We start from the raw sequence: 16,329 nt of genomic DNA on the forward strand, positions 1-16,329 counted from the left end.
GCACATTCTTGGCAAGCTCAGATGGAGCAACATATAACCCAATGGTAAACCCGAAATGATTAACTCATTTCCCCCCATGAGATCCCTGAAATGACTGAGCAGATTTCAAGTCGTGAATCTCGCGAATAAGATCAGCGTATCTCGCTCCAATTTGGCAATGCGCTGACTATTCTGACCAACGGTGTCAGCAAGCCGATTTAATGACTGAGTTTATCACTTAGTTCTTTGTTGGTACGTTGCTGACTTTCAATAAACGCAGAAAGCTTCGCATCTAACTCATCTATGAAAAAAGACAACTTCGCATCAGATTTATCCATCCGCACATCAATCGATGCAAAAGATCATTGGTGGAGCTATGTACAGTGTCACACATAGGTCCTGCGTAGTGGAATGCATACGTGCACCCCCAAGCGAGGCATCAACAATGTTAGGTACTTTAGTAAATGGCATATTTAAAAATTGTAATTTACAGCAACCACTAGCGGACTTCGTACCAACGTAAGCCTTGACACAACCCGGATGAAATGCTCTATGACACTCAGCACATGAAACAGATTCACCAGCAATCCGTTTAGTACACTTAACACACGTACGCTGCATGTGTTATCTACAATCGCTTAATCACTTAAAAGTAGAGTTCTGTAGTATCGATCCGCGATCAGAGTTCCGTATAGAAAAGAAATAGATCACAGAGAAATATCGCAGAGTCTGCAGTCACTTAGATAGCACGTGTTCAGAAAATAGCATGTAAGATAGGGAAGATCGCAACGATAGGCGCATGCGCAGCTGAGATCGACGTCTTCCACCGGAACAGCCAAGAATTAGGTTAGAACAAGCGATGATATTTGCCGCAGAAATGCTTCTAATTAGGTAGCAAGCACCAGAAAGATAATGATAGCACGTGACAAGCAACAAAAAACCTGCTAATACCTGCAAGAAATGGCCCGAAGGCGGCTTACGGAGAAAAGAGAGAGAGAGAAGAGCAGAGCAGAGAGAAGAGAGAGAGAGAGAGAGAGAGAGAGAGAGAGAGAGAGAGAGAGAGAGAGAGAGAGAGAGAGAGAGAGAGAGAGAGAGAGAGAGAGAGAGAGAGAGAGAGAGAGAGAGAGAGAGAGAGAGAGATTGAATGAAAGAAAGAACGAGAACGAAAGAGAGATTACATAAATCGACGGTATCGATCACGTTTGTATAATAATTGATATGAAATACAAGGGATAGACGCACGGCGTATGTTTGTGCTTTTTATCGCGTTTATTTGTATAGACCCTGAATATTCCGTGGTAACAATGAAATAGCTCATTGTTTATAATGTTTATATTTCGGGGCGCCGTTGTACGAAAAAGTCTATCACCATGGCTACGGTCAACGTGACGCTACAAATGCTTTGGAGCGTTCTTCTTCTCCTTCTTTCTTCATTGAAAGAAAAGAGAAGAGGAATGCTTCGAAGCATTTGTAGCGTCACGTTGACCGTAGCCCATGCTATCATTCGCGCCAACGCGCAACGGCGCCAATAATATTTGAATAGAGCTGGAGCCGCGGCTGTTTAGAATTTACCCCCACTCCATCCCCACCATTCGTGTTGCCGCGGCGCGCGGCGCGCGGCGAGACCTGTGACGTCATTGATTCGCGCGCCGAGACTCGAGCAGGCACTAGGCAGGAGGTCAGGCAGGTGAGCGAGCCGTTCTGTGCGTCGTCGTATAGGTATTTCTCGAGGCGCGATTACGAAAAACAAGAGAGACATTGAACGCAATCACCCCCTTATTACGATCATAATAATCGTTCGTCGATCCGCGTTAACTAATGCGCGTAATGATGGATTTTGCGTATCGTGACGGCCGCTTATTGAATACTCCGATAGTTTGCACAGTTTATTCGTCGAAACGGAAGAAACGGGATTCGGGAAGCACTGCTTCGTCGCGATATCATGATAAGTAATTTATATTTAACGACGCTTAGATATGAATGAAATATACGTCGCGTCTCGCTCTCTGGATTTCTCTCTGGAACGGTGTAAATTTAAACTTGCTCGCGATTTTCGGAATGAGAGTGCGAGGTGATCGAGTAATTCAAGAAAACAGTAACGTATCGTTTATTAATCGTATTAAAATGTATTTCATATACTATATGCTTGATACGTATTACGCAACACTAGATTTCGATTGTGCATGATATTTGAACGATTTAGTTAGCCATTGATTTCTCCTCCATCTTGATTCGATTTTATTAACCGCGTCGGCACGAAGTTGGCAACGATACTTTTGATTCGTTTGCTCATTAACGGAACGCCACGGAGCTGACGGAGCACGGAGCGGATACGATCGAGCGGAACGGAGCTCCGAGTCTCGGGCGGCAATTAGTTAAGTATCGTTGTAAATTTCGCGTTTTAATGTTCGCCAGCCGCGCGTAACGTAAATTCGAAGTTTGCTAAAATTTCCGTTCTAAGCCCGTAAGTAATAATTTGCGAGACGTGCGTCGCGAGTCGCGAGAGGATCGCAACTTGGCGCGTTCGCCCTTTCGTTCGTGTTTCATTCTATCGCGGCTATCGCGTATCGCCATGACGAAGAAACTTGTATGTCGCGATTCTCGTGTTCGTAGCGATTGTGTGCGCGTATTTTCGCGAGTGAGCGTTGTGTGAATGTCGTGAAAGAACACTGAACAGTCAACAGGAGCGATCGGAGCGATCGGAGCGATGGAAGGAGGAGCGGCAGAGGAGAAGGAGGAGCAAAGTGAGTATAATTTATCATTTATTATTATCGATATACTGCATACAATGCGATACTTATGCGGCTCGAATGCTATCAAGTTATTTTGCTGAAATTGTCAAATCGCTTGTTTCCCGCGTTTCCCGCGAAGAGAGAGAGCCGAGAGCCCTTTCTCGATCGAGACTGGTCGAGAACTGAATTATTTCACTTACCGACTGTGCCAACGGTAGTTCGTTACCCACCGGTAGTTTCAGTATCGTCGTCGGTAAGGTGTGCTGCGCGTTTGGTTGGCACACTTGGCGACTTCGCGTGCCTTCAGTTTCGTCGACGCAACGACAGGGAGAGTTACCGGTCGTTTATTCATGCGTTCGTTTGTATGACATTTAAATCGCGCGTGTGTCGTGTCATGTGTTAAATTATGTTTAAATCGCGTTTAATAGTGCTTCAATCGCGCAAATATCTTCGAAAATCGTTATAGTCAGTTCGAGCCACTGCTTTCGATGTAGAACGCGTGCTGAACAACAACGCGCATTCACTTCGGTGAGTGATACTCCACTCCTACTCGCGGTTAAAGAATAACAATGGCGTAGTGTTTATTTTCGTGCAAATTAGAGAATGATGTTTTAATTAATCGCATAAAGAGGAAAGATCGATGTAAAACCGCGAATTACTGGAACGTATACGTATATCACGATATTATTTGTAATGGACGATGCAATTGAGGTTACAAAATTTACGTAGTGTACGTTGACAAAGAAAATATACATCAGGTTACCTAAAAAACTCCCCTGGTTTTTTGTATTAAAAATAAGACATAAGAAAAGTACTTAATGAATTAGCATACATTATCTGATCGAAGCTGGTATGCGCGTTATAATGCAAATAATAACTTGTGCATTACCAATTATTCTAACATAAAACAATTCATAGAAGTGTTCTCTAATTCGAAAACCATATGATTATTTTTAGATTCTCTGATAATACGATAAAAAAAAGGTAATTCCATACAAGGCATTAATATCCGTCCTATTAATTTAAACGAAGCAGAATCGCCGGCAGACACATAGTAATTTTTAACCTATCAAAATTCATTATTTATTTAAAACTGTGCCTAATTATGTAAACTTTTTCTTATATCATTGGATTCACTTCAGGCTAATTTCTCCTCGACTGGATATAACAGAAACGAAAAAGAATACGTTAATAAAAATTTGAACGTCGTCGAGACGGAATAATTTTTTGTAGACGACAGTTACGCCTATAAAGAAACGAATGTCTCGTCTCGACGTGTGTATCGTTGAATACCAAACATAATTCGAAGAGATTCGCGAATGTGCAAACAAGCGCGGCGAAAGACCGTGATGAACGTGACTGATCGAGGGATGCGGTTTTCGGCGCATCGGAAAACTTTATTGTCGTAATCCCGCGGCGTCGATAAACCCATTAACCGCGCGTCGCGCGTAATGTATGCGACGGAACGTAATAAAAATCGACTTACACGCCGGCCGCCCCGCGCACGCGTTTCCATCGGCCCGGCACCCTTTTCGGTGTCGCTAAAAGTTTAATCAAAGTCAGATTAGCCGAGCCCACCCCTCCTCTCCTCTCCTCTCGTCTCCTCTCGTCTCCTTTCCTCTCTCCACCCCTCCCCTACTTCCACGACACCGGGGGTGCAAGACTCGGGGATCCACGAACCCGGTTTTATTAAACGGGACTTGATTAGGGGTTGCCAAGATCCTTTCAGAGTTTGTTTTCAACTGGTTTTCACGACGGCGCTTTCATTACGCGCGTTTCACATAATTGACGCGATCGTTCGCCCGTGGAGGCGTGAAGGGGAAAAATTCTGGCCACTCGCCCTCTTGGATCTCTCATTTTTATTTGCGGCGATCGCTCCTGCCTTCGCGGATCCTGCGATTTGTTGCCAAAGTTCTTTCTTCTCCGCGGAAAAGAAATACCGCTAAAACTGTTGCATGAATCTATTTGAATTCACGTAGGGATAATTAGAGAAATACTAACGTGTTTTTATATTGCTCTATTAGCTGTTTCAAATGAAGAACTTTTTATTAATACCTAAAAATGTAGTGAAATTATAAATCCGATAGACATTAGGAGCGAGAGAAGTCCAAATAGTTAATTACGAATATTTTATGCATTTCGATACCGTTTTTATTAATCTTTTGGAATATGCGAACCTATTTCGGAGCACTTTAATTTTTCTCATGTTAGCCGTCACGTAATGTCAAATTTTGATATTGGTGACAAAGAGCATCATAATGTTCCGCAATGAGAAAAATTTAAGTATTCCGAAATAGGTGCTGTTCCGAAATAGGCTCGCTTACCCTATACACTGGGTGCTTACGAAGAGGCGCTCGGGGTTAGGTTTTGGTATAGTGCACGTAACATATGCTATATCAAAATCTAACTCCGAGCCGGCCCCGAGCGCTTCTTCGTAAGCACCCATTGTTAACATTCAATAAAACGGTCCAAAATGCGCAAGACAAACTCGCGAGTTTCGTTAAATAGAGAAAAATTTATAATTCATAATGAATAATAATCGGTCTGGCGCGTGGTAACGAGCGTTTTCTGATGATATGCAATTCGGGACACGTATAACTTCGGATCGGAAGCGCGATAACGACCTCTGGTAAAGACACAATGATTAAGGGACAGCTTGCCAGAGACACATTTAGGCATTCGTGCGGGGTGGCTGGGAAGTGATTCAATCTCCGCGTAATCCTTGTAATCTCGAGGGTATATCTCCGTGCTCCCGTGACCCGCCCTAGGGAAAAGTACGGAACTTGATCCCAATCCAGAAGTATTTACGCGCGATCATTGCTTTCGATCATCGTGACAGCGCCAATGCGGCTTTTGACACGCTCCGGCTTTTGGAATCTATTATGCTATGATTATGCGGCTGCTTTTAACGAGCCTCGAAATAAGCCTCTCTTAATCGCAACAGTAAAAATGGTGAGAAAAACACGAAATTCCTCCGAACGTGAAATGAACAGTAATTCGTTTAACGCTCACAAAATATTATTCACTTTTAAAATGTGTAGACATATAGGTGTATCGTATTATTTTTATTGTTTAAAGATCAAAGAGTAAGAACTTATCTAGAACTAATATTTCGAAAGAACTTACGATCAATCTCTTACCGGAGACTAATCGCCTCGTGCACCTTACGCATATCTTATGCCAGACATGACTATCCATTGTATGTAACGCGCTATTTTTCATACTGTTATTTACCGACATTTATTGCTCTTTTTTGCTGGATGCATCTTTCATGCACTTTGTGTGAATTATTGTTTGAAGTCATTGAATGCAACTACTTCCATTAACGCGCTTGTCTCTGATTAGAAGGCAAATATGAATGGAGAATAACCAACCTATGTTCTTTCAATCTAGCTCGCCATGAAACATCGAATGAACATGGGTTGGCCATCTTTCCTGTATAGCCATCTTACCCGAGTTTACCCTAATGATTATTTAATACATGTAATATATAATCGATTTTCCTTGTTGTGTGTGTGCATTCCTTTATTATAATTATAGTTATTATAGTCATTATTCTATTGATAAATTTTCTACATTTTTTACAAAATAATTTTAATATATGGCTGAAGTGACAGTTATTTTATTTGTTTTAAACTCTGATATACAGATAGATTTTTAAATAAATTATTTCTTTTTACATATTTATTGTATTATGTATTACATATTGTAGTTTCTTTAGTAATTATCTTTGTGATAACGTAATGACTGCAAACATGAATTCTAACTTAGTTTCTATGGAATGAGAGCAATTTTCAAGTATTTCCGCGTTCGTAAGTAAACCAAAATACAAAGAGCATTTGCACAAAGTGCAAATGTACTTCGCGAAAGAGATGAATGCCAGTAGGGGTTGGTATAACCGCGCAATAACAACCCTTCGGGAGCGGAGGTTGACGCAGTGCCGGCAGTGTTTACGTTGAGGGGTTGTACAGGCGACTCCCTCCGCCCCCCGGTCCGGCTTAACGCTAATGAATCTGATTTGCATCTGATCCCGAACGGCCTTCGATTCATCCTCGAAGTCTCCGGATGAATTATTTAAAGACGTTAGTCCTCCTCGGACGTCGATAATTGATTATACAATATATGTTTTCGATGCATCCAATACATATTATCTTATCATTGTTGATCGAATGCAATAATATACTTTGAAGTTCCTGCGTTATATATATATATATATTGAATATATTATTAATTATTTTTTATTATTATTACCATGTAATTGATTTTGTTAATGAATTTGGAGATAATTTTCCTGCTGGAAGAAATGAAGAAATTAATTAATTAATTAATAAATTTTAAATATTAAATTTTTTATAATATAAAGAGCCAGAATACAGATTTGAGACTCCAAGCAGGTTCTTTTCTCAACAGAATTGGCAAAATGTTTAACGATGACAGTTAAGAAATTGCGATAAATAATAGCCGGCCGTCAAATCTCTCGAAAAAATGTGCTAGCCATAAAATTACCTTATGGTTTCAGTCGATTATTTTTGCGGCAAAAACAGCAGCATCCGATATTACATCGACGTGTACGATGCGTTCGCTCGTGCACTGTCCAATTTAAAATATTGCGAGCATCAAGGAGAACGAATGATCTTATTTAAGAAAGTAGGTCGAGTGGCTTCATCGGTCAATTGTGCCCCTTCGTCGGATTTCACTTTGCAATCGTCAGAGATGTATTACGTGACGGACGGAGTCGTGGTTATTTGACGTTTCACGAATAGCGTCGCTTTGTACAGATTTGTCGTGAGACTGTTGAAAAATGATCGTTCGATCGGCCATCAGTTCCGTTCAACCAAGGGTCTTCGATGCAGGTCGATTGTTATATCCGTGTGATAGTTCGTTATTATCAAAATTCCCTACGGTGTTACGGCAAAGCGATTAACTGGCGTTAAGTACGAATTTCATGTGAATTTCCGATTTTCCGATGGAATTTTTAAACTTATTGTTAGAGATTGTGACAATAGATTCAACTTGATTCTCATGTCAAGTTTGTTGGTCAGGTAGGTTCGTGTTGGGCAAAGTACCTTTTAGGCATATCCGTGTCGGTCTACCTTCACAATCGTATCATTCGCCGGGATGCGAAACGAAAACTTCATCCTTCAGTTGGAAAAACACCGCGATGCATTCTTTGAGGAACAAGGATGGTCGAGCGAGCAAGGAGGAACGAGATCGTCTTCGCACGCGTTTTACAATGCCCGCGCTCGTGCGCGTCTCGCCGCAGCGGGCGAATAATAATTGCGCAAAGGTAACTACACGGGCGCACCTAGATACTTAGCGTCGTTATTTATCGCCCCGTTTTCTCGCTTTATTTTTCCCTCTCGCTCCAGGAGAAGACCGCGCGCGAACATAGGTCAAGGGAACTTACGACCGTCCGACGATTCTCTGCCGAATGAACGATTTTAGGAGAAATAAAAGTGAAACGCGCTGGTTTACTCACGGTTGAGTTACACGCGATACAGAACGCAAATTTATATGTTTTCTCACACGCCGGTTTCTCGCTTGTGAGCTAAATCTTCGGTCTACCGCTTTGCTTGTACGTCTTGGAATTATAGGACGGTTCCTCCATAAGTCGCCAGAAACAAAAATATGTGACAGCACGTACCACATACTAATTTACAATCAAATTATACTATACTGAAAAGGTACTGGATCTTCAAACATATTTGTAAAATTATATGTGTAAAAGAACTTATAAGCAAAACCCGTAAAATATTGTCAAACTAGAATTTTCGTAATATTAGATTATGCAAGTGAAGATCCTAAATAAAGTTGTACAAAAACATGCGGAGTTCATAAATATCACTCACATCAGTTACATTACTTATTGATCATCTTTTCCCCTCGCAATGGCGACACCAATAATACGCTTGAGGATATTTTACCCGTGGGAAAATTAAAAATTTATTTAAGTATATGTATACTTTTCCGTAATATTGTTCCGCAATCAAGCTATCACGTCGGATATATTTATGTACACGCCGCCTAACGCGACGATAATTTCAAAAATATATGTAATGCAGAACGTTGACGTTTAGACTTAAACTTTCTCTTCTTTCGTTGGGGATCGAGCTTGCAATATTAATACGCGACACAACGTCAATGAGATCAACGGCGCACGTGTGCCGGGATGACTTTGGAATTAAATATGACGGCGCAAACGAGCAGTTTAGCCCCCGATGCGTTTGCACGAGGGGGTACAGAGTTTGCACGATTTTATTTACTTAGGACAGTCTCTCTGTCTTTCTCTCTCTCTCTTTCTCTTTTTGCCCACCCGTATATACGAGAAATTCACGTTTGTAGAACGCGGTGAATAACGCGCGACGGTAAAAAGCGGTCGCGCGTTGTTGGCGGAAGATAATACGTTGATCTTCCACGCGCAATCGCAGATAGCATGGGGCGATGGGGGACTTTGACAACACGTGACTCGACGACGGATTAAAATTGCGGTGGGTCAGCATAACTTTTCTCATTTGGTCGCGGCGCCTGACATATAGGATTACATCGTGTATAATTCAATAGATTCAATGGCATTATTAAATCGCGAAACGTCATAAATAAGATCGAATAACCAGTCGGAGAGGCAATGATCGCTGAATACTGATGAATACCAATCGCACGCTTTTTACATCGTTTATGCTACTGAGGATGAAAAAATTGCACACAATGCGACAACGCTGAGTAACAAAATCTTTTATTATTACTGCTAGGTAATTTATTAAAAACTTACTTCTTATTAAATTTTTATTCGCCAAAGAAAATATCCTGAAAAGAAATAGTATATTTAAAAAATATAGGTATTATATGTCTATTATAATACTCGAATAAGTAATCAATTATAGTATATTTACAATATTTACATTCATGTAAGAGCTTAGAATATATCACAGGCACAGATCAGCCCCCGAAAGAGATAAACTTTCCTCGAAGAAGGTAGGATTTACCAGAGTCGCATAACGATCAAGTTGTCAAGAGCGCGATTATTCGTTTCCAGTTCATAAACTCTCAGAGTGCACAATGGTGGCTAACTAGGCGTGGTTCGGTTTGAGGAGGGTCACCTGGTATATTATGCGTTGTGTATACGCGTATATCCGAACGGGTATACGCGTATATACCTACTCACTCGAGGTTTCACACCCTGCAACATCTCTGACAGGTTGATATTCCGCTATACGGATGTAACGCGTGTCAAAAGCGTCGAGATTCCTTGTCACGACACTGATGCACGGAATCCCCGAAAGAAGGTTTGAAATGGTCATAATCAAGGGTCCGATTACGCGCTCATGCTATTTTCTTCCAGCCACTTTTTTTGGCAACAACATAGCTAACAAACCTTCTAGTTCGATCGCTCGATTGCAAGGTTTCTCTTTCGATCAAAATTTCGATGTCTCATGACAAAAAAAATCTATTATATATTTATAACAGATAATTAAATTATATATAAATCCTAGGACACTCCATCACTCAGAGTGATGTGTTTTGTGTTGGTATTGTTTCATAAATATTCATAACTATGTCTTATAACTCCCGGTCGACATTCATCTTATCCCATCTTATCCCTCGCGACGAAGAGTCGCCTTAATTACGCGTACAATATAGAAGGAAGGACAGGGCATGTGTGCGTGTGCGTGTATATGCGGGCGCGCGCGACCAGTACCAATATGGAATTCGATTTCAACCCGACGTGGTGTAGTTGACTCGGATCAACTGCGGCTGCAGCCTCGTCCGCAGGTTCTCCTACTTTCCCGGTCAAAGTTGTTATCCGGATTCTCATCTCCACTATTCCGCGCGTATTTCGCACGCGTGTGTGCGTGCGCGTACGTATACATACGCCGACAAAGTGACAAGCCTTATCTGACTCACGAGATCTCGATAGTAGGGTGATGTATATGCGTGGGCGTGGCAACTCCAAGGACCAAATTATAGTCTCGCGACGGAGGTAGAGGATGCCACTAGGATAGGGAGGGACAGGGAATCCCATCTCTCGTGGACCCCCGATCATCCCGTTTTTTCCCTCTCTTCTTGCCCCTTTTTACACTTATTTACGCGCTGTTTGTCTCTTTTTCTCCTCGACCACCTTGTACCACCTCCTCGTTCTCTCGTTTCGGTTGTCTGCCATTGTTTGCCCGATGACAGGTGAGCTTGCTCTCGGACAAAATCGTGAGCGGTTGGCTCGCGTTTTCCTTTTATTTTAAAGTCATGATTTTACACCCAAATCGCTTGTATAAAAGAATTTTAAATTAGGGGGAATTTACTTCTCTCTATTATGCTGGACATTGATCTGCGTTGAAATAAATCGAGATATCTTTGGGCCGAGTGACTTTGAAAAGTTTATTGAACGCTGTTTGAGAATTATAGATAATTTACAAGCATACTATTATAATTTTAATTGAGTTAGCGTAAACGCAAGGGACCGCAAAAGGACAATCTATCTACCGCTGTTTCAGACATGATGCAAAAACCTGTTAGCCTCGTTCTTTCTTACCGGGAGATATACATTTACCGCACGCCAAATGAATGCATTTGTTCGTATGATATTACTGATGAAACTATTATAAATACTTCTCTTACTTTGAAACGTGTATTTTAATTGCGCATATCTGTGTGTAATATTACTTCGTTGTGTAATTATACATCGTGAAACATGATACTTAGCTCTCACTTCTATCGGGTGTTACGTATGCGCCAACTCGTATTATGTAAATATCATTCGAGTCATGATTATTATTTTATTTTTATAATTGTTATGTATGTTGTCGGAAAGAAACGCATCAATTGACAGGATTTAATGTAATACGAGATAAAAATTTCACGTTTGCACTTAAATTAAATAAAATTCTCGTGTTTATTTCAAGTGAAAAAGTAATTTTTGTATAATCGATTATCTATAAATGCTTTTAAAGGCATTGTTAATTTTCGCCAAATTTTAACTTATTAAACTTATTTATCTGAGTTTAAGAAAACCTTTCAGAGGATTAGAGAGACCGGCATTTTCCGTTTTACTTCAGTCTGATTCGCTCATCTGTAAATTCGTTTCAGGATCTTTCTTTTGGCCTTTTTGGGTAACCGGCTTAAGGAGTTTCGTCCTTTCAATTCTTTTCTGGCGTTGAGAAATTGTTGTTTCGTGCTGATGCAGATTGGCAAAGGAAATTTTTTAGGAATCTTCACAATGTTCACATTCATGACGGCGACTTTGTCGCCAACCTGTTGTAGAACCACTGATTCCTTTTGACATGACAAAGTAAAGAAGATTCTAGCTCTAAAATCTCTAATACTTATGTGATTTTGTGAAAATATACGTTCGGATGTTTATAAATCTGACTTTTATTCATAGATATATTTAACTGTACGATCTTGTATTCTATAGTAAATGGCAAATTAAAAATTCTGTTTCGAAAAATTTACGAAGGTGACGGATTAGTTAAAATATTTTAATTCGAAATACTATTAGTAGATCTCTCTACGGTCATAGAAAAATACTTTTGATAGGCGATAGTTTAAAGAATTATTGATTTTCTTAGAAGATGAGATCATAATGAGATCAAATGCAGTCTGTATATTAGACTGTTATCTTCAGGCCATACAAATATGAAATATTCTTAAGGTACACAATAACTTTTTCTTTCTTTTTGTTTCATCAAATTGTAGGAAACCTTGTAGGAAAGTATTGTCTTTCTGTATAGGAAATCCTTGAAAATGCATGTTTTATGTTGTATTCATATATTCATGAACAATTATTTCGAGACTTTTATGCACGATGCTCGGATATATTTCATTTCGATATTTTTGCAGAATCTGCCTGTTTTACATGCCAGTTGCTGAATTGTTATTGGTCCTTTGTGTACAAGCGATTTGCCTAAATGGTTCGGTTTGACTCTACCCTCACAAAGTAACCATTTTAAAGACAGACAAAGTAAGGGTCATTCTTCCTATCGAGTTAGCTTTCTGAGATTATAAGGATTTCATTCTTTTGCAACTCTTTCAAAGCGTGACCGCTTCCTTACGAATGCGCAGGCTGTATTTTTCTATTGAACACGCCCAGATTTTGCTTATTTTTCTAAGGATCGCTAAAAATCAAAGATTTATTCTACCATTTATTATCGTCTTTTCAAATATTTTCCCACAACATAGTGCAGGTCATATAATAAAATCGTATTTTATAATTATTTATGATATTTATGAACATCAGTTTTTTAATTATATATGTTTTGGATGTTCATTTTTTACACATTTTTGAGATAGGAAAAATTTTGTATATAAATTTTATAATAAAAAATGAAAATAAATTTCTATATCATAACATTCTATTTATATAAAAAAATGTACTATTTTATTTTCCGTGCCATAATATAATATAGTATACAAAATAAAGTTTGTTTAGATATAAAATAACGTTATTAGAAATATATGAGCAATCGCACGCGCAGATTAATTGCAAAAGACGAGTATAGACAAAGAATACGCTTTAGTTTCACATTGACGCGATTTCCAAGAAATCGCATTTCGATCTTACGTTAATTGAACAGCAGTGTATTTTCGGATTTGAATATTGCGATATCTCATAGAAATGTAAAAGCTATAGAAGAGACCGAACGAGATAAACGAGAAATGTGCAACAGGCGTGAATGAAACAATGGCGGGCCACGTGTCGACCAATAGCAGAAGAGGTGAGGAGCCTACTCGAGTACGATTCTCAGTTAGGTGGAGCCTCTCACGATCCATGTGATTTCTCGATCCTTCGCTTCGTAGATTGTCTATCTTTAGCGTTGAAGAAAGACCGGAATCTTTTTATCGGAAGAAACTTGATTTCAACTTTTTATCTCACATATTTTTGCTTCTTATTCAATTATGAACATAAAATATTTGACAAACAAAACATATAATTCATTTTTAGATAAAATCTTATCGTTTCTCTTATCCGGAAGGAATTGTTATCATCCTCATCTGACGATATCACACGTTTTAGAAGTCATATTTGTAAGAACGTAATTCTTCGAGCGATGTTATTTATCAAAACTGCCGAGCACTGAGAGCAATTCCTCTTTCCTTCATAATCACGCGAATAAAACGAATGACATGCTATTATTTAAAAAGTATGAGGTTGGCATTGTGTAAAGGCCACGCGTGAAGACATTGTCTTATCGTTCGACCGACCGGTATGCACGACGATGTAATTGATCGATATCAAGGGGCACATCACCGGCAGATGTTCGAACGCGCCCTCACCTCCATCTGTCTCTTTCATAAAGTCCCACTGTTGGTATATGGCGGAGGACCCTGCGGTGGATGAGTGTACACATACCTGCATTACGTACATATATACATATATCACATGTGTGATTTGTTACATTTTATACAATGTATGTATTGAACCTCTCTCTTTATATTGCTACGAATAAGACTGAAAATGTAAATATAGCCTTCCTTGTGATTCTGAAAACAAATGAAATTATTATTATACGGTATACGTGATTATTGTAGAATACGCAGATAACATGCTCCAATAATTTTCTGATAAATTCAAGTGAATCGATGTGAATTCGAGTGAATCTAAAAAGATTCGAGATTGATCAATTCATTTACATTTTTCACCTTTATACGCACCAGCGTTATTGCTTGTAAAAAAATACCGTGCTAAAAAGCGCTCGCCCTTGTAGATTTTTCTGTAACGCGCCGATATAAATGGATCATTAGGAGAGAAACGTTCGCGATATGACATGAACAAATCTCGATAAAAAGCAATATCGAGCGGGTGTTTTCGTTTTTCGTTTTATTTCAAGCGCAGCGGAACGAATTTAGCGGCATTTCGAATTGCAGGAGCACCCAGTAGATTCGCGCACGATCAACGCGACGCCTCGTACACCTCGGGACCAAGTAGGTATACCTAATAGGCACCTTTATACGCGAGATTCAGGCGCGCTATAGGAGGCGTGCCGCGAAAATTGCATCATTTTTCACGCTTGCGAGTGCTTGCGTTTGCCCGATTCAAAAATCGCGCCTCCCCTTCGGTAAAGAAAGAGAAAAATGCCGAGCGAACGCCGAGGTAACGGGAAAGACAAGAGAACACGAAGGAGCAGGCATGATGCAGAAGAGAGAATGTGTGTCTTGTTGCGCTCGATAAGATCGCAAGTTTATTAATTAAGCGCCGTAGTTGGAAAGAGATGAGGCCTTTGAAACCTCTGGGTAAACGCGCGCGCACGCTCTCCCACCATCTCGCGTTTCAATTGTACTGTAAGATTTTGAATAGATAGGTATATGCACACAATCAATATTAATATTGTTATTAAGATCGGGAAAAAGAATTTGGAAACTGAGATAATTGTGCATCTTGCGCAAAGTGTCATTGCAAGCATTATCCCAACATATGTAAAAATATTTGTTTTTTGAAATATCTCATCTTTTAATTATATATTTTAATTGTTAGCACATTACAGAGAGAATTATGTTAATAATATTAATATATAGTGTTAAATTAGTATTAAAAATTATGGAATTCTCATTTTTGATTGCAAATTTTTGTTTGTAAAATTTGTGATCAATTTGGAGTTAATACCTCTTTACATATTAGATAGTAAATAATAAGACTAAAGGTATTATTTTTTAAACATTTTAATATTTTGGTAAGAAATATAAAGTTACCTTGTTCTTTTGTGATTCTGATTTCTGATGCTTGAATATTCTTGAATTTCCAACTGCTCGTAACTGAGAGACTGTTGATCCCTCAATTTTCGTTAAAAATTTGAGGCATTGATGTATACAAACCAATAGCTGCATATTTTCTACGAAAGACTATTGGACCATCGTTCTCATTAAATAATCTAAGAAATAAGCTCTACGATCATTCATAATCTTCATAATCGGACCTGCGACCGCGCTCGGGAACGATAGGTAGAAACGTGCGCGTCTTGAGGAGGCTATAAAAAAAATAGTGAGTCTCACCCCGATCATTATGAATTTCAGTGCGTTTTTTTCAGCGTAATAAATTAGTCAAAGACGCTCATCAATTTTATGACGCGCGCGTCCATAGAGAAACGATGCCCAAAACATCTCGTCCGTCCACCACTGCCAACTTCGGATGGCCTCGAACGTGATGGATGATTTTTCTTTCCCATACATATATTCGTGAGCCGACGTCGAGCGATCTTCCACTGGCGCTCATTTGCGCACATACCCGTGTACCACCCACGTGCGTGTAACCGTGCGCAGCAAGCTTAACCACCGCGTGCGTCTGTATGCGTGCGTATGTGTGCATGTGTGTGCACGTATGTGGGGACACGCAGCACCAGACACATTAGCGAGCGCGATTCCATGAATAATAAGTGGTGCAAACGAACTGTTTCGATCGTCGTTACTGTCGCCTAGATTACATTGCACTGAAATATCCGTGCGTTTCTCTCTGCCAGCTCTAATTATTCCCCGTTCCGTTCGCCGAGTGACATCACCTCATCGTGTACTCTCTGCGCCGGTAAATCACAATATTTTAAACACGGGTCTTTGTACCCCAAAACTCAATTATTGTTGATATCGCTTGGGAATGGCTATTCATTTTTTTTTACTATGATGTGTATACACGAAATGC

The 16,329-nt window shown here is 39.7% G+C and overlaps 1 long non-coding RNA gene across 1 annotated transcript in view; it reads left to right on the top strand.

Annotated features, from left to right (window-relative positions):
* Positions 1–1,002: 1,002 nt before the first annotated feature.
* LOC139780216 (uncharacterized) overlaps positions 1,003–16,329 on the top strand; it is a 159,513-nt gene continuing 144,186 nt past the window's right edge. The window contains exon 1 of the long non-coding RNA XR_011720182.1: positions 1,003–2,723. This is a non-coding gene — a long non-coding RNA (uncharacterized lncRNA). The remainder of the gene's footprint in view (positions 2,724–16,329) is intronic.

This window comes from Temnothorax nylanderi, unplaced genomic scaffold (genome assembly GCF_030848795.1).
Source record: "Temnothorax nylanderi isolate EJ_2023f unplaced genomic scaffold, tnyl_v1.0 TNYL_tig0007_pilon, whole genome shotgun sequence".
Lineage (NCBI taxonomy): Eukaryota > Metazoa > Arthropoda > Insecta > Hymenoptera > Formicidae > Temnothorax > Temnothorax nylanderi.